A 22,938-nucleotide genomic window follows, 5' to 3' on the forward strand; every position below is an offset into this window, starting at 1 on the left:
TTTCTTTTATTATATATTTATGTCCCTAGGTAAATTGACCTGTTATACTAATATGTTAATGATTCATAAGTCTGTGTCTCCAGGCCAGAGTTCGTTCCCTCTCTCTGTCTCTCTCTCTCGATTTTTGCACGTGTATATTGAATGGCCTACTTGTCACTTGGATATACCCACTCCCATCACATTTAGCATAAACAATCTTTAGCTCAACAAATTTCCTTTTAACCCTGTCCTGCCCCCAGGCTTTCCAGTGATGCACCCAATTGCTTAAGTCAGAAACCAGGGAAAAGCCTTGACAACTCTCATTTAACCCGTTATCAAAGAGGCATGTGTTCAACTACAAGTAGTAAACAACTCAATTTACACATCCTTTATTAACAGCAGCTTAAGTGCTATTGCCTTATGTTTCTCACATAACATGTAGGTTCCAGGTAGGTGGCTGTGGTGTTGATTCAATAACTTTAAAATGCCTAATAATATTTTTGCAGTTCACTTGGCATTGCCCAATGGAATCAAGACAGAGCTGCATCATTTTCTTTTTCAGGAAAACAGAAAAAAGCAGCAGCAGCCATGAGTCCACCAGGAAACAAAGCTTTCCCTGAAGAACCCTCCGAGCAGACTTCTCTGTACGGCTCATTTGTCAGACAAGCCAGATGACTGACCCAGGTGCAGGGGAGACCAGAAAGTGGGGAACAGGATTGCTATGATTGTATTACCCTATCAAGATCCATTGACTCGAGGTGGGCACATTGGCACCTCAAAAAACCAAGAAGAAAGTGAAAACAGATATTGATTAAGTAATTTGCAACATCTGCAACAAACACCATCCTCCTTCCAATCAAACATCAGGTTAAGTCTACTCTATCCCTTAAATATCTCTAAAATGCATCTCATTTATCACTACCCCTACTTTAACCTAAGTTGCTATCATCTATGCTCAGGATCAGAGCGCCAGACTCTTCATTGTTTCTCTGCTGTATAATACTGTTTCTTCCTTCCAATTTCTTCTTCAACTTTATCCAGTGTGATCTTTCATGGAGTTAAATCTGAACTTGTTATTCACTTGGCTTAAACCATTTCAGTGGCAAACACCAGGCTACTTCTTTCCTCTGCTCATCTGGTCCCCCCTGCATAGTACTTGCTTCACCAACCACTCCCACTTACCCACGTGTAGCTAATTCCTAATTATCCTTTAAGGTTCTCTCTCACTCTTCCCATCACATTGCTCATCTCTCAGCTAAAAGGTAGGTGCAACTTCATGTGTTCTCAAATAGTGTATTTGTATTGTATAATTGTTCTGTTTAATACAATTCTGTATTATCATGGTCTCATATCGTTGTCATCGCTACTGAATAGAGTTTCTTTAAAATTAAAGCTTTTGTTTCATTCACAGCCGGGTCCATACCACCCAGCACAATACCTGGCACATAAGCATTCTGTTAATGCTTATTGAATAACAGGTTGATTAATTGAAGAAGAATACTTGCATATTGTTGTTAATTGGGTAGACACCTGTAATAAAAGAATGAACAAGAGACAGCATAACAAAATTACGGAGCATGGAATCTGGATCCTTACAGACTATCTCCACAAGGTCAGCTCTGTGACCTTCAACTAGTTAAGTTAATCTCTTTGTGCAAATTTCCTCATATGTAAAATGTAGATAATGATAATACTAAAAAGGCTGTAATAAGAATTTTAAAAGTTAATGCTTATAATTGTAAGTAATGTATAGAGTAATACCTGACACATGATAAATGTTACAAATGTTTTTTAAATAAGTAAATAAGACAGTCATGATTCCTGTCCCCACAGAACTTACAGTAGAGGTCAGTGCTGTCCAATAGAAATATAAGGTGAGCCACATATATAATTTAAAATTTTCTGGTAGCCAGATTAGAAGTGATTAGATTACAATTTAAATTAATTTTAAGAATTTAAACTAGCACATCAAAATATTATCATTTTAACATGTAATCAATTTCTTAAAGTTTTTAATGAGATACTTTGCATTTTTAAATTTTGTATAAGTCTTTGAAATCCAGAGACTGTTTTATACTTACAGCACATCTCAATTCACATGCTTAATTTTCATCTGTTACTGAAACTGTATTTAGATTGAATGAACTTACAGTTGAAAAAGTAGATACATATCCAAGTTGTTCTAAATATACTTAATAATTTTTCAATCAATGACCCAATCATTTTAAAATTTAAATTTATTAAAATTTAATAAAATTAGGAGTTAACTTCCTCAGTCACGCTAGTTATTCTTAGTGTTTAACAGCCACATATTGGACAGCACAGGACCAGAGAAAAATATGAGTAAGCGGACAATTATAGAATGTGATGAAATGCTATGTTAGGGCAAGAATAGAGTGCTCTGGGAGCACAAAGTAGGGGTGCTGACATAGCTTGGGCAGATGGAATTTATGAAGGGGATTTTCCTGGAGAATATGCTGTCCTGAGATCTCAAGGATAAGAAGGAGCTAGTAGGTGATAAAGAGGAAAGAGCATCTGACAGAAGAAATGGTGCTGGATGAGAGGAAATGTAGCATTTTCACAGACCTGAGGATATTTCAGAGCGACAAATGTAGAGTGTACATGTGTGTGTAACAAGTGGGAAATGCGTTAGAAGGGAAGACGTGGAAAAGGGAGCAGCTGAGAGGGAGGCTAGACAAGTAAGCAAGGGAGGAAATCATGAGAGGTTTTGTGACACATGTGAAGGGGGCCAGACTGTCCAGAAGGCAAGGAGGAGCCACTGAAGGATTTAAACAGGGTAGTGACATGATCACCATATGCTTATTAAAGGTCATTCTGGCTACAGTATGAAAAAAGTTTAGAAGACAGAAACCATGGCTGGCACCTCATGCCCATCAGGATGGCTACTATCAAAAAACAGAAAATAACAAGTGTTGGTGAGGAGCTGGAAAAGTTGGCACCCTTGTGCTTTGTTGGTAGGAATGTAACTTGGTGCCACCACTATGGGAGAGGTATGGAAGTTCATGAAAAATTAAATTAGAAGCATATACCCCAAAGTAAGGAAAGCAGCTCTCGAAGAGCTATTTGTGCACTCGTGTTCATAGCAGCATTATTCACAAAAGGTAAAATATGGAAGCAACCCAAGTTGCTCATCCACTGATGGAAGAGTGGATAAGCAAAATGTGATAGATCTACAGTGGAATATTATTAGGTCTTAAAAAGGAAGGAAATTCTAACACATGCTACAGCATGGATGAAACTTGAGGACATTATGCTCAGTGAAATAAACCAATCACAAAAAGACAAATACTATATGATTCCACTCACAGGAGGCATCTTGAGTAGTCAAAATCATAGAGACAGAATGTAGAATGGTGGTTGCCAGGGGCAGGGTGGGGAGAATACAGAGGTGTTGTTAAATGTGTGTGGAATTTCAGTTTTGCAAGATGAGAAGAGTTCTGGAGATTGATTGTGGTGATGGTTGCACAACAATAGAAATGTACTTAAATGCCACTGGATTGAACACTTGAAAAAGATTAAGATGATAAATTTTATGTTATGTGTATTTTACCACAATAAAAAAGTGGCTGGACATCAAGTTAAAATATGGTATCACTGTGGTGCAGTCAAGAGATAAAGATGGGAGCTGAAATGGGGTAAGAGAAATATGGACAGAAAGAAGTGGGTTGATTTCAAGGATATTAGGGGTACAATTAACAAGAATTTATTGGTGATGGATTTTAATCAAGTGTAAGGGAGAGTCAGGAGGCAAGCTATGTCCCAGATTTCTAGCGTGAAAAACTGGTGTGGAGAGTGATGATACTGGTTGAGATAGGAAACCAAGAGGAGACATAGATTTGGCTGGGGCTGGGGGTGAGGAGAAATGGGTTCACCTTCAGATACATGGATTTTCAGTTGGTTGCAATGAACCCAAGGGGAACTGTCTAGCAAGGAGTTGGGAATATAGGTCATAATTTCTGGAGACAGATCTTAGAGCCACTCTCAAGTGGAGGATAATGAAAGCTGTAGGAGTGGATGATGTCCAAGGAGTATGCCCTGCACATTTATGTTGTCTGCCAACACATTTGGTTTTCTTTTGAGTATTTTGCACTTCCTCACCAACAGTCTGTGTGATTTGAGTAGGGGTCCCTCTCTGGCCCCAAGGATAGAATAGGAGACCCAGATCTAAGTCAAGTAGAAGATCTCATACTCTTGGCCACAGTGATTGGGGTATAGGAGTGGCAGCCTAAGCTAGTAAAATAAGTGAGAACCTAAAACTTGTACAGGAGCTACTGATAAAGAAGGCCTATTCTGTTTGATCCCATTGGACTAGAACCTGGAAAAATAAGAAACTAGAGCTAGCAGCCATCTTGCTACCATGAGAGTGACAGCCACTGGAGGTCATCACATAGAGCCTGAGAAGAAAACCAACACGTAGATTTGAGGTGAAGAAAAGCTGAGTTCTTTTTATGTCATTTCAGCCATGAATCCAGCCATGGCTGAAATAAGACCTACCCTGGACATTTCAAAATGTGAGCTAAAAAACAATGCCTCTTTTCCCTTAAGCTAGATTGAGTTGAGTTTTCAGTATCTGTGTCATAATGAATACAGGCAGTCCTCACTTTACATGGTAGTTCAGGACCATAAAAATAACTTTGCAAGCTGAAACCATGCAGTGATCTTAATAATCAATAGGAAGAATTACAATTGGTCTGTGACCTTTAAAATGTTTTAATCAAAACGTTAAAAACTCTATTTGGGGGAATTGAAAAAAATTAGTTTTATAATATTTAGTACATGAAAATTTAAAACATTAGAAATATTGAGAATTTAAGTGTTTTATTTCTTTGTACAAAACTTATCAAAAGGAGTTTACATAGTCTTTGCCTTCTTATCATATAACTTAAGATACAGAGTGAGGGACTTCCCTGGTGGCGCAGTGGTTAAGAATCCACCTGCCAGTGCAGGGGACATGGGTTCCATCCCTGGTCCTGGAAGATCCCATATGCCACTGAGCAACTAAGCCCGTGTGCCACAACTACGGAGCCTGTTCTCTATAGAGCCCGTGAACCACAACTACTGAGCCTGCGTGCTGCAACTACTGAAGCCTGCATGCCTACAGTCTGTGCTCCACAACAAGAGAAGCCACCGTAATGAGAAGCCCGTGCACCACAACGAAGCCCCCACTTGCTGCAACTAGAGAAAGCCCACATGCAGCAATGAAGACCCAACGCAGCCAAAAATAAAAATAAATTAATTAATTAATTTTAAAAGAAGATACAGAGTGAGCATCTTTTCTATGCCTTGGCAAATTATCATACTCCTTACTAAGTTTGGATCAGCTTCCAACATTTTGTCTTTCGCACTTTCAGTGCTGTGAAATATCCCCATGACTTCCTTTAATATGAAGGTTTTTGGGGGGTTTTTTGCCAGTGTCACTTCCTCTGGGACATCATTCTTTTTGTCAACAGCCACTTTCCTCATTTATATTAATATGTTCCTTTTATGAAATTTCTGTGGCTGCATGTCTAGAGTCTCTGGAACAGTGACAGGCTTAACATTCCCACAATCAGCTATTTCTCTTGTAACTTCATTTGCCTTCAGTTCGAATTCTGCAAAATCATGCCAATTTCTGAAACAATGAAATCAGCCTTTACTGTCAGTAAAATGTTCTTCTTCAGTCTTCTTGTAATTACTGTTTTTTTCAACACAGCACCCAAATTTAACGTTTGGCCTAAATGCTAGTTAAACTGATTGGATTTTTTCGTTATAGTCTTCAATGCAAAGTAGAAGTAAATTCTCTCTTTCCACCATTAGCGGCTTCTTGTTCTGAAGGCAACTTAAACTAAACAATATTGAAGCCACTTTACCTTGTTTTTGATTTATCAGACTTTTTCAATGTTGTTCATTCAGTGGCTCCGTGCAGCCCAGGTCTCATCCTGGCTTTATTCTGCTGTCTCCATTTTCAAATCTAATCACACCCAATTTCACTTCTGCATTATCACTTTTAATTTCTTTGCTGAACTTTCATTTTTTTCTATTATTCATTTTTGTTAAATGTCATACAAGTTTATCACCGAGAGACAAGGAGACAACCCAACTACAGGCTTTGCTCTCTGTGCATGAACTGAATAACTGATGTACAATGGCAATCACCAACAGACTTTGAAAGAAGTGATGTGGTTGGTCACTGATTATGAAGCACATCAGTTATTTACGTAGGGATTTCTGGAGCTAGCCGTAAAGTTTATATTTTATGCAATTACTCACAGTTAATATACTGTGTAACTGAAATCTGAAGCATGTTATTGGGAGACTGGGTTATTTAACTAAATCGTGGTCAATGACATTGTTGCATGACAAACTCTTGAAAGCAATGACTTCCTTACTACCCAACAGAGATTGTATAAGGGGGAAACGGAAGAAAGGAAGAAAGCCTAGGAGAGAACCCTGAGAAAAACCAATATTTAATGGATGGCAAAAGAAGAGAAACATGCACAATAACTTATAAAGCGTGGCCAAAGAAGTAGTGGGAAAACCAGAAGCACGTGATATCACACAAGGCAAGAAAAGAGATTGCAATCGCATTTGCCACTTCTTCTTTAAATTGAGATAAAACTTTCATCCCATAAAATTCACCATTTTAAAGTGTACAATTCAGTAGTTTTTAGTATATTCACAAAGTTGTGCAACCATCATCATTATCTAATTCTTAAATATTCTTATCACGCCAAAAATAAACCCTATACCCATTAGCAATCACTTCCCATTCTCTCCTCTTTCCAACCCCTGGAATCTACTTTATGTCTATATGGATGTACCTATTCTGGACGTTTTATATAAGTGGAATTATACAGCATATGCCCTTTTGCATATGATTTCTATCGTAATACCTTCAAGGTTTTTCCATGTTGTAGCATCTATCAGTACTTATTACTTTTTGTGGTTGACTAATACTCTGTTGTGTGCACATACCATATTTATTTATCCATTCATCAGGTGATGGAAATTTGAGTTGTTTCTACCTTTGGGGTATTATGAGTAATGTTGTGACTAATATTTGTGTAAAAGTTTTTGTGTGAACATATGTTTTCAATTTTCCTGGGGATATACCTAAGAATAGAATTGCTGGGCCATATGATAACTCTAACTTCTTGAGAAACCACCAGACCATCTCCACCATTTTATCTTCCAAGCAAAGTGTGAGGGTTCTTTCAGTTCTTTTTTTAAAAAAAGCTTATATATTCATATTTCTTCTCATTCTGCTTGTCTAGTTTCTCATTTCATCTCACCAAGCACATCTCCTCCTTGCATCTTTGACTTCCATATCCTACATTTGATAAAGTTACCTTCTAACTAGGCAAATAATAAATTTTCTTCATACTGCAAGTGACTGATGGCTTTCTTATCCCATACTGTATGCAATTAATTTAAACTATGCAGAGCATAAGGTCTCTCACATATCTCATTTGTCCAAGCTGTTTATAACCACCCAAAACATTTCCAAAGTTGATTCAATATGGATCAGAACCCTGACTTTATTTACCTTCCCTTTCTCTTCAATTAAATTTATTTAATCCAATTCAATACTTTCGGGATAAACAATCTTCATAATAATCTTGTGGTAGGTGGTGCAAAGTGAAGCAAATGGCGTTCCACTTTGAAAGAAGTATCTTAGTGTGCTCCACTTCACTGGACCCCCAGAAGCTTCACTGAGGTGTCAGGCTCCTAAATTTTTCTTGGATATACTTCCCATCCTCTGGCATGCGTAAATCTCTTCAATGCATCTAGAGTCTGTCACTTCCTACATTCAACATCTATCAGCATGACACCCTTGATGTAGTGGACCGGCATGATGTTCTATAGAAGGGTGAGATGATCAAATCCTTGAAGGCTAGATTATTGCATACATACACCTGAAATAGAATGTGTCAAAGCAAGCTCCTTTGGGTGCTCTCTGCTTATTGGGGTGAAGAAAAAAAGAAGACACTTGTGAGAACAAAGCTGAATGCCAGGTAGCAGGGTTGTGTTGACTTACTCAACTAAAGAGATCATATTGAATAGCACCTGCATTTAAAATCATCACTTGTTTAAATTTACAGTAATCCACTGACATTCTCCAAGACCCAGCGGTCATCTGCACAAACCAAAGAAAGGTTTCGTGGTTGTTGCTGCTGCTGTTTTTTATGGGGCTATGACAGGAATCACTACCTGTGTTTGTAAGCATACGAGTTCGTTTGCTGGAAAGAGATCCAGAATGATATAGGCACAAACAAGATGAAAATTTATTTCTCACTAAATGAAAGTCCTGGTATAACCAGACTAGAGCTGGCATAGTGGTACTATCCCTGACCTAACTCCTATCTTGTTCTTACACTGTCACTCAGGTGGTATCTTGGTGTGCATTTCAGCTGGCACAAAGGGGAAAAGGAGAAGGGGTAGACACATCTCTTCATTATAAAGGCAAGATCCAGGAATTGCTCTCATCGTTCTCATTCACATCCCATTGGCCCAAACTTAGTCAGATTGTACCTAGGTACAATATGTATGGCAGGAAAATGTAACCTGTTTTCTGAGTGGCTGTTTTCCTAGTTAAAATTTAGAGATATTACTTCTATGAGAGAAAAGGGGAGCACAGCCACTGGGGGACAAGTAGTAGCTGCTGCCACAACACCTTACACATTTCAAACCTGTGATGCTGGACTAGTCTCTGCAACTCCCCCAGCGTGCACCTTTACTTTGGATAAGGACAGGAAGCTCAAGATGTTTTGTTGAGCCCTTTGTTGCATAATAACTCTCACTTGGGGCATCAGGGAGACAACATGGACATTCAGTCATCTCTATAAGCAGAAAATGTGGAAACGACCACAGTATGGGTTTGCAGACCCACGGGTACCACTGTAGCAGAATTAGACCCCAAAATTCAATTGTCTTCTCGCTTTAATATGTCCCTATTCTGCTGGGTATATAATTGTGACATCCTGGACTGTGTTACTTTAGAGTCAGGGGCCAATAATTCCTGAAAGATCCAGCTATTTCCCTTTTACAGCTGCACAGTTACCTTGGTAAATAGTCAAAGCTACTCTTGAAGGAGACTGAGAGAAAGATTTATGGGATATGCTTGTGATACCACAAGGTCTTTCTTCAAGGTTGGCTGGCTTCCTCTATATACAAAGAACTGTGGGTTTAGGACAGACTCAAGTTTGGGAATCGGGTGAGCAGCCATGATGACATCATTGTGACTTGTGTTATGCCACCAGTGGGTTTTATCACTCATGTGTTATTATCATTTTGCTTTAATTCATTCCTTGGAATCCCCTGAAAGGTTAAGCTACTACCCCAGATTTCTCTTTTAAATCACCCCTATCACCACTCTAACTCTGCTGCTAGAATTTTACATTATGGTAAGAATTCTACTTTGCCTCTGATTCTTATATGATGTTCCATGGCCTGTCACCCTAGAAACCCATGATCACAAACATTGTCAGGAATCCCAGTTCCAAAAGTAACATCCCCCTCCTCCCTTCCCAGCCTGGAAAGAAGATTTTTTTTGAAGATGCTGTTGATCCCAAAGCAATGCACACATGTTAGTCATAGGTAGGCATAGTCAGGAGGTGAGCAAGAATGTTGCACATAATGAGTTCATTCTTTTTCGGCTTAAAACTTGAGATTGATTTTTCTATATCACATCAAGAATTTTTGTGTATTTCAGCTTCATGCTATGTAGATCTTTTTTTTTTTTTTTTTTTTTTTGCAGTACACAGGCCTCTCACTGTTGTGGCCTCTCCCGTTGCGGAGCACAGGCTCCGGACGCGCAGGCTCAGCGGCATGGCTCACGGGCCCAGCCACTCCGTGGCATGTGGGATCTTCCCGGACCGGGGCACGAACCCGTGTCCCCTGCATCGGCAGCGGACTCTCAACCACTGCGCCACCAGGGAAGCCCTGTAGATCATTTTTGAATGTACATTTTAGTCAACCTTGGAGCAAACAATGAGAACTGTCCCCAGGGGCTTCAGCAGCAATTTGAATTCAAAATTATTAATAATTATAACAGTATCCATAAATCCAGCCTGATCTAAGGTAATATTCTATCTTGCCTAGACTAGTATGTTCAGAATTTATTTCTATGCATTTGCCCCTTATTTAGGGAAATAATGAGCAAAACCTTTGCAATTATTTACTAGCCTTCTCCTGAGAATGGCATTGCTCTTGCCTCAATGGAGCCCTGCTGGGGTCTGACACCAGTCATAGCTGGAAGCAGTGACAAGTGGGAGGAATGGAGCATGAAGAGAATTTCCATTTGTTGTGAGTTGAGTAGTTCAGGCAAACCTTCAAGTAAACCCAGACCAGCCTCGTTGGATATGGCAGGAGGAGGTGCTATAAGTTGGACATAAGTTGGCCAAGGAGGATCTCAGTGTAGTTTGAGTATTTAGAGTACTTGGAGCCATCTAAATTCTCCCAAATGTTGCCATTATAATTCTGTTTTGCTCCTTTACAAAAGAGCTCTGCAGGTGGTTTTGGTGGAGTATTGGGAACCTTTAATTGTGCTCAAAAGTTATTATGCATCAGAATCACATGGAGGGCTTCTTAGATTTCCAGGCCCCATTCCCAGTTTTCTGTTTTTATATTTCTAGGATGAGGCCCAAGAATCTCCTTTTCCAACAAGTTCCCAGCTGTTGCTGATGCTGCTGATCCAGGGACCACATTCTGAGCAAACTTGTAATTTAGCAACCTCTGTGTGATACCTGGCTATATCAATTCTGTAGTTATAAGTGATAGGAATTTTTTTAGAGATAGCAGAAATTCCTTAGCTTCTTGACTGTGTCTTGTGTGAGTCACGTTCTTTCCTGAAGTTACTCAGTGTAGCTCGTGGCAGACAGCCCACCTTATATTCCTGTGCTCACATAATGGTCCATTGCAGCAGCCAGTCAGTGTGGTACTTCATTCCAGGTGACCACAGGTGATAGGTTATAATCAACTAATCCATGGCTGAGTGTCATGGATGACTGTCATCTCCTCCTTTAATAGCTTGAACACAATCATAGTTTTAAAAAAATCAACTGATCACTTATTTCCATTTTCTTCAGGTTCTGTTGCCCACAAACCCTTCTGGTACCAATTACCAAACAGGAAGGAGTTCTTAATTACAGACAGTATAATCAACTCTAGCTGGTATCTGTACAAATGGGTTTCATGATGGGTATAGACAACTCACAGAAATGTTAGGAGGCCTGAAGAAACAGACTCTGGCCTGAGATTCCAGGTGTGATATCAAAAACTGTATCATAGAGGTAGGCTATTAAGAAAACTACTGCCTTTCTAGAGTCAGGAAATTGACAAATCAGAAAGTTATCCCCACATCTGCTGGCTTCAGTAGCCTGCACCAGAATTTTTGCCAGCCGAATTTTGCCCCTGTCTTCTGACTCCTCCTTGTAACTTTGTTCCAAATAAAAACCTAATGCATCTGATTAGCAAAACATGTACCACATCTAGGGCATATAGAAAACACTGTAAATTTATTCCTTTGTGGTAGATTTCCAGCCTTTTCCCTCTAGAAAAGCTTACAAGAAGGGAATGAGTTGGGTGCTGAGTAAAGCAATCCATGGTATCTGCTACAGGTAGAAAGTGCATTATGATTGTGCATGGCTGCCTAAAACAGTGTAGAATTGAGAGGATCATCTTGCTGAAAAGGAAAGTGCGCCCAGAACATGGTGGGCCACAGCGTTTCCCCAAGTATTTGCTATTCTTCATTCTTAATCAAATCGGTAGTCAGGTAATCTGAATAAAAGTGAAAGACTCCACCCCTTTCTGGATGTGTAATTAGGAACAAGTTACTTACCTTCTCTCTTTCCTCGTCTATAGAATGTCAATAATAAAGAAAATAACAATGCATATTCATAGAGCTGTTTTGACGATTAAATGACAGAACTTTTCTATATTATTCAGCACAATCCCTAGCACATAAACACGGGTTTAATGCTTACTAGCAAGTGTAGTTACAGTCTTAAAGTTCTTGAAACACTTATAAGTGTAGGATATTGATATCTCACTTGAACAGGTATTTTTTGGTTAATTACAACATCTAAATCCCTAAGCGACCTGGAGAAAATTGCATTTTTTCATAGCAGTATATCGTTTAGCTATTACTGCATGTCAAACCACCCCAAAATTTAGTGTGTCAAAGTAACATTTATTATTTCTCATGTCTCTGTGGGTCAGCTGAACGCTTCTGCTGATCTGGGCTAGATTTGTCAGGACTCTCTTTTTTCATGGTCTTTGGTATAGCTCAGATCACAATGCTTCAAAATTAGTAGTTTCTAGGACTCTCCTGTGTACTAATGTTGATGGTTTAGTACAGTGGTTTGTAGATACTCATATAATAAAAAATAAATCAAAGAAGGCACAACTGTCAAAATCCAATTGTTAAAACTCATTTTTAAAATATTTATAAACATAGGTTTATAATCTTCAGATAGAAAAATATTCATGTCACATATCTGGTTATTGTCAATGAAAAATTCCATTCATTGCATTGAAAAAGAAATAAGATTATTTGTCAGTTCAATTATGAATGTAAAAAAAAAAAAAACCCAGTAAGTTCCCATAGCCTACCTATTGTAAATAGACACAACTTTTTCTAAACTTGTGGTTTATTCACTCAAGAATAGCCAGAGAAGGTATACTTGAATTGAGGGAAGGCAAGCCTTTACTGACCAGTGGTTAAGTGGGAAAAAGATTACAAGTGAGACATACACATATGTGTGGGGGGAGGCTAGTGGATAGAGGATATTACTGGGCCTATGTTTGTGCATGTAGAACTAAAGAATACTGGCATTTGATGTACCATATATTCCTGAAGACCACATTCAGTGTGCTTTCTGAAATAGACAGCTTTTACAACATGGTTTCCATAAACCTGACAATGATTTTCTTCATTTTTTTGCATATCTATTGTAGATTTTTGGTTTGCAGTTACCATGAGGTTTTGATGTAGCAGTCTATATATATAAGAGATTGTTTTAAGTTGCTGGTCTCTTAATTTCCAATGTGTTTCCAGTATCCTGCATTTGTACTCTCCTCTTCTCATGATTGCTGGTTGTGATATCATTTTCGTGTGTGGATGATTTCCTACCTTTACCGGTGAGCTTTCCCATTCATAATTTTCTTGTTTCTAGTTGTGGCCTTTTCTTTTACACCTAGGGAACTTCTTTAGCACTTGTTGTAAAGCTGGTTTGGTGGTGCTGAATTCTCTTAGCTTTTGCTTGCCTGTAGAGCTTTTGATTTCTCCATCAAATCTGAATGAGAGCCTTGCTGGGTAGAGTATTCTTGGTTGTAGGTTTTTCCCTTTCATCATTTTAAATATATCATGCCACTCCCTCCTGGCTTGCAGAGTTTCTGCTAAAATAATCAGCTGATAACCTTATGGGATTCCCTTGTATACCATTTTTTGCTTTTCCCTTGTTGCTTTTAATATTTTCTCTTTGTCTTTAATTTTTATCAATTTGATTAATATGTTTCTTGGCATGTTCCTCCTTGGGTTTTTCCTGTATGGGACTCTCTGTGCTTCCTGGACTTGAGTGAGTATTTCCTTTCCCATGTTAGTTTTTGGCTGTTATCTCTTCAAGTATTTTCTCAGGTCCTTTCTGTCTCTCTTCTCCTTGTGGGACCCCTATAATGCAAATGTTAGTGCATTTAATGTTGTCCCAGAGGTCTCTTAGACTGTCCTGTTTCTTTTCATTCTTTTCTGTTTATTCTGTTCTGCAGTAGTGATTTCCACCATTCTGTATTCCAGCTCAAGTATTCATTCTTCTGCCTCATTTAATCTGCTATTGATTCCTTCTAGTGCATTTTTCATTTCAGTTATCGTATTGTTCATCTCTGTTTGTTCTTTAAATCTTCTAGCTCTTTGTTAAGTATTTCTTGTATCTTCTCAGTCTATGCATCCGTTCTTTTTCTGAGATCTTGGGTCATCTTTACTATCATTACTCTGAATTCTTTTTTAGGTAGATTGCCTATCTCCACTTCACATAGTTGTTTTTCTGGGGTTTTATCTTGTTCCTTCATCGGGAAATATTTCTCTGCCATCTCATTTTGTCTAACTTTCTGTGTCTGTGATCTCTGTTTCTCAGGCTGCATGTTTGTAGTTCTTCTTGCTTCTGGTGTCTTCCCCCTGGTGGGTGAGGTTGGTCCAGGGGCTTGTGCAGGCTTTGTGGTGGGAGGGACTGGTGCCTGCCCACTGGTGAGTCTGGGTCTTGTCCTTCTGGTGGGCAAGGCCATGTCAAGCGGTGTGTTTAGAGGCAGCTGTGCACTCAGGATGACTTTAGGCAGCCTCTCTGCTAACGGGTGGGGCTGTGTTCCCACTCTGTTGGTTGTTTGGCCTGAGGTGTCCTAGCATTTGAGCCTGAAGGCTGTCAGGTGGGGCCAGGTCTCACTGCCAAAATGGTGACCTCTGGGAGAGCTCACACTGTTGGATATTCCCTTGGACCTCCACCACCAGTGTCTTTGCCCCACAGTGAGCCACAGCCAACCCCTGCCTCCCCAGGAAACCCTCCAAGACCCACAGGGAGGTCTGGCTCAGGCTTCTATAGAGTCATTGCTTTGCCCTGGTAGATTGTGAAACCTTGTGCATGTCCTCCAAGAGTGGAGTCTCTCTTTCCTCCAGTCCTATGGAGCTCCTGCACTCAAGCCCCGCTGGCCTTCAAAGCCAAATGCTCTGGGGGCTCCTCCTCCCAACGCCAGATCCCTAGGCTGGGGACCCTGATGTGGGGCTCAGAACTCTCACTCCTGTGGGGGAAGCTCTGTGATATAATTATTTTCCAGTTTGTGGGTCACCTACCCAGTGGGTGTGGGATTTTATTATATCGTGAAAGCGCCCCCCCCACCATCTTGTTGTGGCTTCTTTTTTGTCTTTGGATGTAGAATATCTCTTTTTGGCAGATTCCAGTCTTTCCTGTCAATAGTTGTTCAGCAGTCAGTTGTGATTGGTGTTTTTGTGAGAGGAGGTGAGCTCAAATCCTTCTACTCTGCCATGTTGTCTCCTCTCTGACAATGACTTTCTTCAGAGAAGGAAAAGTAAACTTTATTTTTTTGCTTTTAATTTATGAAATTGATGCATCTACTTGTTTATTACCCAGATTTAAATGCATGTATTGTTGACAATTGGAATCTCCCCATGTTTAGAAGCTAAGAAGATCAGCAATAATTTTTTTTCTTTTCCATTATGGTTTATTACAGGATATTGAATATAGTTCCCTGTGCTATACAAAAGGAATTTGTTTATCCATTCTATAAATAATAGTTTACACCTGCTAGTCCCAAACTTCCAGTCCATCCCTCCCCCGGCAATAATTTAATTATATTAATAAGAGATGCCAACCTTTCACTTTGCCCTCTCCCCATCTCCATGTGAAAATACACTGTTTTATAAGTGTTTAGGCAATGAATATGCCAAGGAATAAGTGCTGAGTTATAATTAAATATGACAGTTTTTCCAAATGAAAACAAAAATCTTCAATTCTTTATCAAAGGCTAATGTAGGATCATGCTCAATAAGGATTGCTTATTTTGAACTACGTGTGTCCAGAGCCAAAACAATTTGAACCATTCAAGAAGAACACACTTTAGTGTAATTCTTGAACAGTGAGCTTTTTATAAGAAAGCTTATTTCTATGATGTAGAATAATTTATCTGCATCATTTCCTCCAACCTGATTGCTTCTCATCAATTAAATTAGTCTACTGCAAAACTCGGATGGATTTAACTTACTAAATTATTGGTTACTATTCTCCCATTCTTATTTCCAGAAAGACTCAGCAATTTATATTACAGTTGTATTTATTAATGTTATTTTTAGACTAATTGAACTACTAAACATTGAGCTTAAAACAATTCCTTTGAAAAAAAATTAAAGTGTGATTTTATAAAACATAATTTATAAACAAATATTGGTCATATTCTTTTCCTGTACAACATAGTATAAAGGCTCAAGCTTTGGAGTCAAGTAGACCTGAGTTTGACTTCCAGTTCTGCCATTAATTAGCTAGATGACATTGGGCATATTACCTGACCTGCATAAGCCTAATTTCCCTCAACTGTCAAGTGAGAATTATCATAGGTGTTAACTCAGTGCACCTGGAATGTCTTAAGTGCTCAATGTGTGCTATTGTTCTAGTACCTGCTTTGCAAAGTAGATAATACTTTTAGATTGTAGTTATTTTATGGGTTAACAAGTCCTTGTTGATTTAAATTAAATTCCTGTTACTCCTGAGGAAATCAATAACATTCATCCAAGGTTTTAAAGAATCACGTCTTTTTGATGGCCTTTGGGTAATTTGTGTGAAACGAGGCTTTAATTTCAGTCTTTCTAAATATCTTGAACTATGTTCTCTAACTTTGTTCTCTAACTTTGTTCATCTCCGCTGTAACCAGCCTAATCCAAGCACCATCTTCTCTTGTTAGGAAAACTGCAACAGCCTTCCTTTACCCAACTCATCCACTCTGCAATCAGATTCCTATACTGTGGTTAAAACAATCTTCTAAAAGTACAAATCTTACTCATGTCTTGTTCACGCTCCTCCCAACAGCTGAAAGCTCCTCAGTGGGAAGCAGGTTCTGGATCCTGTCTTCCTTCTTGTTACCTCACCTCTTACCATTATCCTCCTTCTTCTTGGTGCTATGCTGGATGTTTTCAGGTTCTTAAACTTTCCACACTTCTCTTGCTCAGAGCTTTTACATATATTCTTCCCATTGCCTGGAAGACTCTCGCCCAGGTCAGCCCCCTTCACTGGGTAACACCCTTCTCATTACCTTAGAACTCCACTTCCTTGGGAGTCCTCCCACCTCAGTCTTTGCCAGGTTCCTTTGTCCTCAGCTTTTACGGATTGGTGGGGTTTGTTTTCCTTTCCTGTACTTATCTCAAGTCAGATGGGTGTATACTCACTTGTGAGTGAATCTTATTAAAGTCTCTCTCTTTCACTAGATAGAAAGTTTTGAGAAAGCAGAGACCCATGTCTGTTTCTATTTACCCCTGTATGACTGGTACTAGCAGCACAGTGCCTGGCACACAGTAGCCCTCAATATAGATTTGATGAATACCTTTATTACTCAATGAAGCAGGCAGTTTCTGAAAGGAAGGGAATGAGGAGACAAGCTCTCCGATAATAAACAGAAGCAACTTTAGAGCCTTTGCTTATGCCCGGCCGTGGCTCTCTACATAGCCTCTACACCCCAGCACTGTGGACCAATGTGAAAAGTATAGGATTGTTTTCCCATCAGAGATGATGAATCTTGTCCATGTCAAGCCATATGAAGTGGGATTCAGGAGTGAATTCAAAGGAGAAAAAAGGTATATTTGACTTAATAGAGGGCTGCTTTAAATTATATCTTCTCTCCCGACATTTTTTTTTAGTTCCTTAAAAAAAGTTATTCACATCTAAGATAAATGAAGATCACAAAATGCAGACCTTTTCTTTCACCAACAAAGCATCAAAAGGTTCAGTAAATGATGGTTAGAGAGAGCGTCTCCCAAGAGGCTGCACCCTCCTCAGCCCCCGCCACATATGCTGCTGCCTCAGGACCCGTCATGATGGTAGGCAGAGAGACTGCAACCTGCAAAGCACAGCTGCAGCAGAGCACGTTGCCCCAGCCTCCATCCAGAATACACCTCCCTTAGCCTTTATTCATCTCTGAGTGCCAGCATTAAGCACTCATTCCTTTTTCTTTGTGCCCCGTGACTTTGCAAGCCCTCCAGGTAGGGACATCAGATTAATCATTTCTCTCTTAAGTTCTTAAGAAGCATGAACTTATGGATATTTTTCAGCAGTAGGCATGGACCAGGAAAGAGCATAAAAGTGCCAAGAACACCTGAGGGGACTTGGAAAGGTATCACCAATGGCAAGAAAACAAGGGAATGTAAAGGGTTGGTGGGGAGCACAGAAGACACCTGGGTCTAATTTATAATCTTGGCAATATTGACTGTAATCTGCCTCATCAAATTAAACAGTTTTCAAGGAACAGAAAAGAAGTTGTGTAGGAGCTCATATAGTTACCAATGGGGAGTGGAGAATTTGTCTCATATCAGGCAACTGTGGGTGTCTGACCTCACAGCTTCTTACCATATGCTAGGATTGCAGGGGTGGCCAATTCCCTTCGAGAAGGCTCTTGGCATTCATACCTGTCCCCCTGATGCTTTTCTGGTCCCTCTTTTTCTTCCTGAACTAGCTTGCCTGCCTAGGGAGAAGATGAGTCAATGAGGATGAGTGATGAAAGAGTCTCAGACTATCAGGCCATCTCACAAAGGAGCAAACACCTCACAGGAGGAAAATAGACTGAGGTATTTATCCATAACCTGGGAAGTTGTTTTTAAAATCTGGTCCCATCATGAGTAGATCCTCTGTTACAACATCATTGTCTGCAAAACGTCTAGAGTTTAGGCACATTTGTGTTTAACTATTTATTTGTTTATTTATTATTAGATCCTAACCTCATAATCAGATTGTCCTATTTGGGCCCCCAAAGTGGCTTGTCACTGAGTGAAAGTAATTTCCCATGGCAGGTGCTCCCAGCAGGTGGCTGCTCATGGTACCTGCATCAGAAAGGTAGATTTAGTTAGAGATTTTATTTTAATATGAAATCCGTATTGCAGCCTGAGCCTCTACTGGGTGATGTGCCAAAATTCATGTCTGCAGCATGATTTATTATGTGAAAATACCACAGAACTAATCAGTGGAGTTACTAATTAATACAAATCTGCATTTTTTGCATAAGCAATTAGTGCAAGGAGAGAGCAGTGAAAGAGGAAGTTCAACTCCTTTAATCTCAGTGCCTACTCAAGCGGAAAGACCCACCAGGGCCAAACTCTGAGATCTACATTTGGAATTTTCCCCCTTTGATTAGTTAAAGACAGAAAAGGTCAAATTATCGATATATAATTCATGTGAAAATGTATTTGTTAAAGAGGAAAGAAAACATTTTATTTTAAAAGGATGAGCCTCTAGGGGTAAATTTTTGAATTAAAAATAATTATATTTTCCATTTCAGCAAAGTCTGAATAATATTTAATAAGGATTCCTATTGCTGATAATATTTGAAAATTACATCAATAATTGGGGGAGGTGTATAGTGTATATTTCTAAGATGTTTAAATTACCAAGGGTGCTCGCTCTTCTCTGTGGGATTTTTTCCGGTATTTTGGATGTCATGTGTAGTAACGCAATATTCTAAATCTGGTATGATTTAGATAATTCTGTGGCTCACCAAATCTGAGCAAATAATGCCATTTAACTTTGGTTGGTTCATTTTCCCATTAATGTAATAGAAATTGTTTATAATATGAAACAACTGGAGAGTTGACAGGATGATGGTGATGGAAAGAGACTTCTATTACCAGTAAAATGTATGCTCAATAAAACAAAAGCAAAATCATTTTTACATATTTTATTTTCTGTGGACAACAAATAAGAGTTCATTTTGGTTTTGATGCTGTGTGCTAAATAAGTGCAAATATTAGAACAATGACTGTCTTTCTGAAAGTTATTCAATATATGATTTCTTTGTTTCAGACTCGCTAGCTCAAATTATAATTTAAGCTTTCCCCCACCCCTAAACCTGGATATCTAGTTTTCCAGGAAACCTATTCTGAAAAGAAGGTGGCTAATTAAATGCAGATTAACAGGGCTCTTTGATTAAAAGTTCGGGACGTGGTAGTCAGTGGTGTCGTGAAAGAAGGCGAACAGGAAAAACCGAAAGGCACTGGAAGGGGAGTCGTTTTGCTGAACCTTAATACTGCAAATTCCAGGGCCAAGGCAGTAGGAATTGTCCACGGTGCTGATACCTTGAGGAAGCCATTTCTCCTGCAAGCGGCCTGGGGCTCTAAACCTGGAACTTGCCCGATCTTCTCCCCCAACCCACTGCAGCAGCCATTGTTCAGGAGAAGCTCAAGTGCCGTCGGTGTGTCCCTTCTCTCCACACAAGCAGCAACAACAGCTACCGGGGATTTTTGTTGGCCTGTTGATTTTTGTTAAGGCAAATGTTGGCAAACACCGGGCGTTTGTCAGTTACCACGCGCGCGCTGCCGTCCCCTTCAGACCGCATGCTGTTTCTCAAGCCAACTGAAACAGGTGTGAGCCCTCTGTTTACCCTCCTCACCTGAGAGCAGGAACTCCCACAAACACACACTCACTCATGCACACTCACACCCCACACACCTACGCTCACATAAATTACACACACATCCACACTCACTGACACAAATTATACATTCACGTACTAACAGTCACACGCGTTCATAGAGCTCATACATTCATACACAGTCTTTCATACATGTGTATACTCACAGATTCACACACACTTGTACACTTAAGCACACTCACACAGTCACACACATAGCTCATATCCAAGCTATGAGGCCTTGAACAATCGTGTCAGTGACCCGCGCCTGCCAATGCTTGGAGCTGCGTTGATTTTGCGTTGTTGTTATGAGTGTTGGATGGGATAGTTTAAGGAAAGCCCCTCACTTCTGACCCGGAATCAAAGGTGAAGTCCCTCGAGGTCTGTAGGCGCCGTGAGGGGAGCCACCCACTCCCCGGAGGGATTAGGAGCTCGTAAATAATAAATAAAAGAGCCCAGGCAGGCCGAGTTGGGGAAGCCCGGTGCTAAATCACTCCCCAAATCACAGCCGCGTCCTGCTCCATCCAATAGCTCTAAGCGATTTGTGGGGTTGGGGGTTGGAATCAATTTTTTTCCGTTCTCGCAGGTGCAATATGAATCAATTATCTTAATTAAGATTATGCCGCAAGCCCAGGAGATTTGGGGAGGACGGGTTTTGCGCTCGGGGCGACGGCGAGGCATTTTAATAGCTTGTCTCTTGCTCCCGGCTCTCCCCCGCCGCCCGCCTGTCGAGTCCGGGCAGCTCCAGCCTCTGGCCGGGATCCGGGCGCCCAGTGGCCTCCCTGGAGGCGTGGGCGCAAACTCCGCGCTGAGCCCGCGGTCTGGGCAGAACCCGCAACCTCCCCCTCCGGCCTCCCACGGGCTTCTGAACTACCCGGCCTATGAGGAACGTGTGGCTTCCAGTCCTCCTCCCGCGGACCCAGCACGCTGCGGCCTGGCTCGCCCCTCAGCCCCCACCACCTCCCGCCCCTCGAACATGCCCAGGCCGGGATACCCCTCTCCCGGGAGGGGTGGAGAGAGGACGCGGGCGCCGCTCGAGGTCGGTGGGGCCGCCCTGGCCATACTTAATTCTTTCACTGAACGCAGACCTCCCTTTGCAAGAGCGAGCATCTGTTTCCCCGAGAAACAGGTCACCGCCGGGGACGCCGGCCCGGCCCCAGCTCTTTATCTTAGCCCTGTGAATGCGTCGCACCACCCACCCTCCCCCGCCAGCTACACGCTTCCCACCCCCTAAGTCCCGGCCTCACGCCTCCCTCCCCCCCGTCTTCTCCCCGCCACCGGCGATGCCACACGCCTCTTCCCCTCCCCCCCTCCCCGCCCAGGCCACACTCCCCTCTCCCCACCCCGGGCCACTCGCCTCCTGCCGACCCCCTTCCCGCCGGCGCTCTGGCAGCCGCTGTAACGGCCGGGACCGCCCGGCCTGCGCCGCGCGCTCGAAGCGGGGACCCGGGGGGCGACAGATTTGGGGCATTGCTCGAGGGCAGTGAGTCATGAAAGCGGCTTTTGTTGCCCGCGCGTGCGGTTCGCGTGCCGCGCAGCAGCCTGCGGCGCCCAGTGGGGACCGGAGCTGGAGAAGGTGTAAAGGGCGGTGGGGACAGAGGGAGAGGGAGAGAATTTAGGGAATCGGGAGGGGGAAAGTGTGCAACCGTCGAAACAAAGTCCAGAGAAAGAGAAGAAAATAAGGCGGCCGGGTGGTGCCGTGGCGACCATCCGCGGTACTGAACCCCGCCGTGCCGGCAGTCCATCCACTCCCGGCGTTTCAGCTGCCACCGTCCTCTGGCCCCAATTCCTCACCCCCTTCCCCTCCCAACAAAAAGCATCTCAATCCAGGCCTAATCTGGACTCTTCCCTTCCAGGTCTGACTACCGGGCTGCAGCCTCCCGGGAGGCCCGCGGGCAGTCTCAGCCACGATGGCGCTGGAGGTAGACACTGCCGGCGCGCAGGCGGGTCGCCACCTGAGCGCTGAGGGCCCGGAAGCTCACTGAGAGCCAGGGTGAGACCGAACCTCGCTAGGTCTCTGGAACAACCCGGAGTGGTCTTTTCTTTGTACAGATGATCCCCAGGCCTGGGCCAACGATGAGCAGAGGGATTCGGGTGAATTTATCAGGAGGAGAAGGCGGGAACGAGTGTAGTAATTCCCGCACTATGCGCATTAGAATCTCTGCTGGCGAACCCCCCGCGTTTCCTTTCCTTCCCCGCCCAGGAACATCTGGCTCCACCAAGAATCTCCTGTATTCCACAGGGTGTCGCAAACTGGGGAAGTTTGCGCTTCCGGGGTTGGGGGGGTGGAATCCCCTAGGCCACCCCAGGCCTTCGGGGCAGCTGGAACCCTCTTCCACCCGGCCCCCAACATCTCCTCTTAAGTTCCCCTAAGACTGAGAAATGAGAGCCAGGGCACAAGTTCTACGTCCCCGTGGGCACGGTGGGCTAGGCCGTAGGGGCAGCTGCCGGACGAGTGGCGGCACTTGGTCCACGCGCCGCGTGTCCTGGGACTTCCGAGTTGTGGACCGGCCTCTGCAGGCTGTTACTCTGATGCCCCTCGAGTTTTAACCCTTCATTTAAGATATATACTGTACAGGGGTAAATACTGAGACTAGGCTCTTGGGTGAACTCTTTGATCCTCTTCTGTGATGTTTGTACACCGACGAGTGAACTCAAAAACCAAAACTCTGTACAGTTCTGCCCTGGAAACTCAGCACGGTTCATGCCACACTTTGGGCAACGGGTCGGGTCTCACACCCCTTTATTCCTCTTTCAGATTTGCACTGGACCGGGAAGCCTGCATCGCAGCCT

Source organism: Phocoena sinus, chromosome 7 (genome assembly GCF_008692025.1).
Source record: "Phocoena sinus isolate mPhoSin1 chromosome 7, mPhoSin1.pri, whole genome shotgun sequence".
Lineage (NCBI taxonomy): Eukaryota > Metazoa > Chordata > Mammalia > Artiodactyla > Phocoenidae > Phocoena > Phocoena sinus.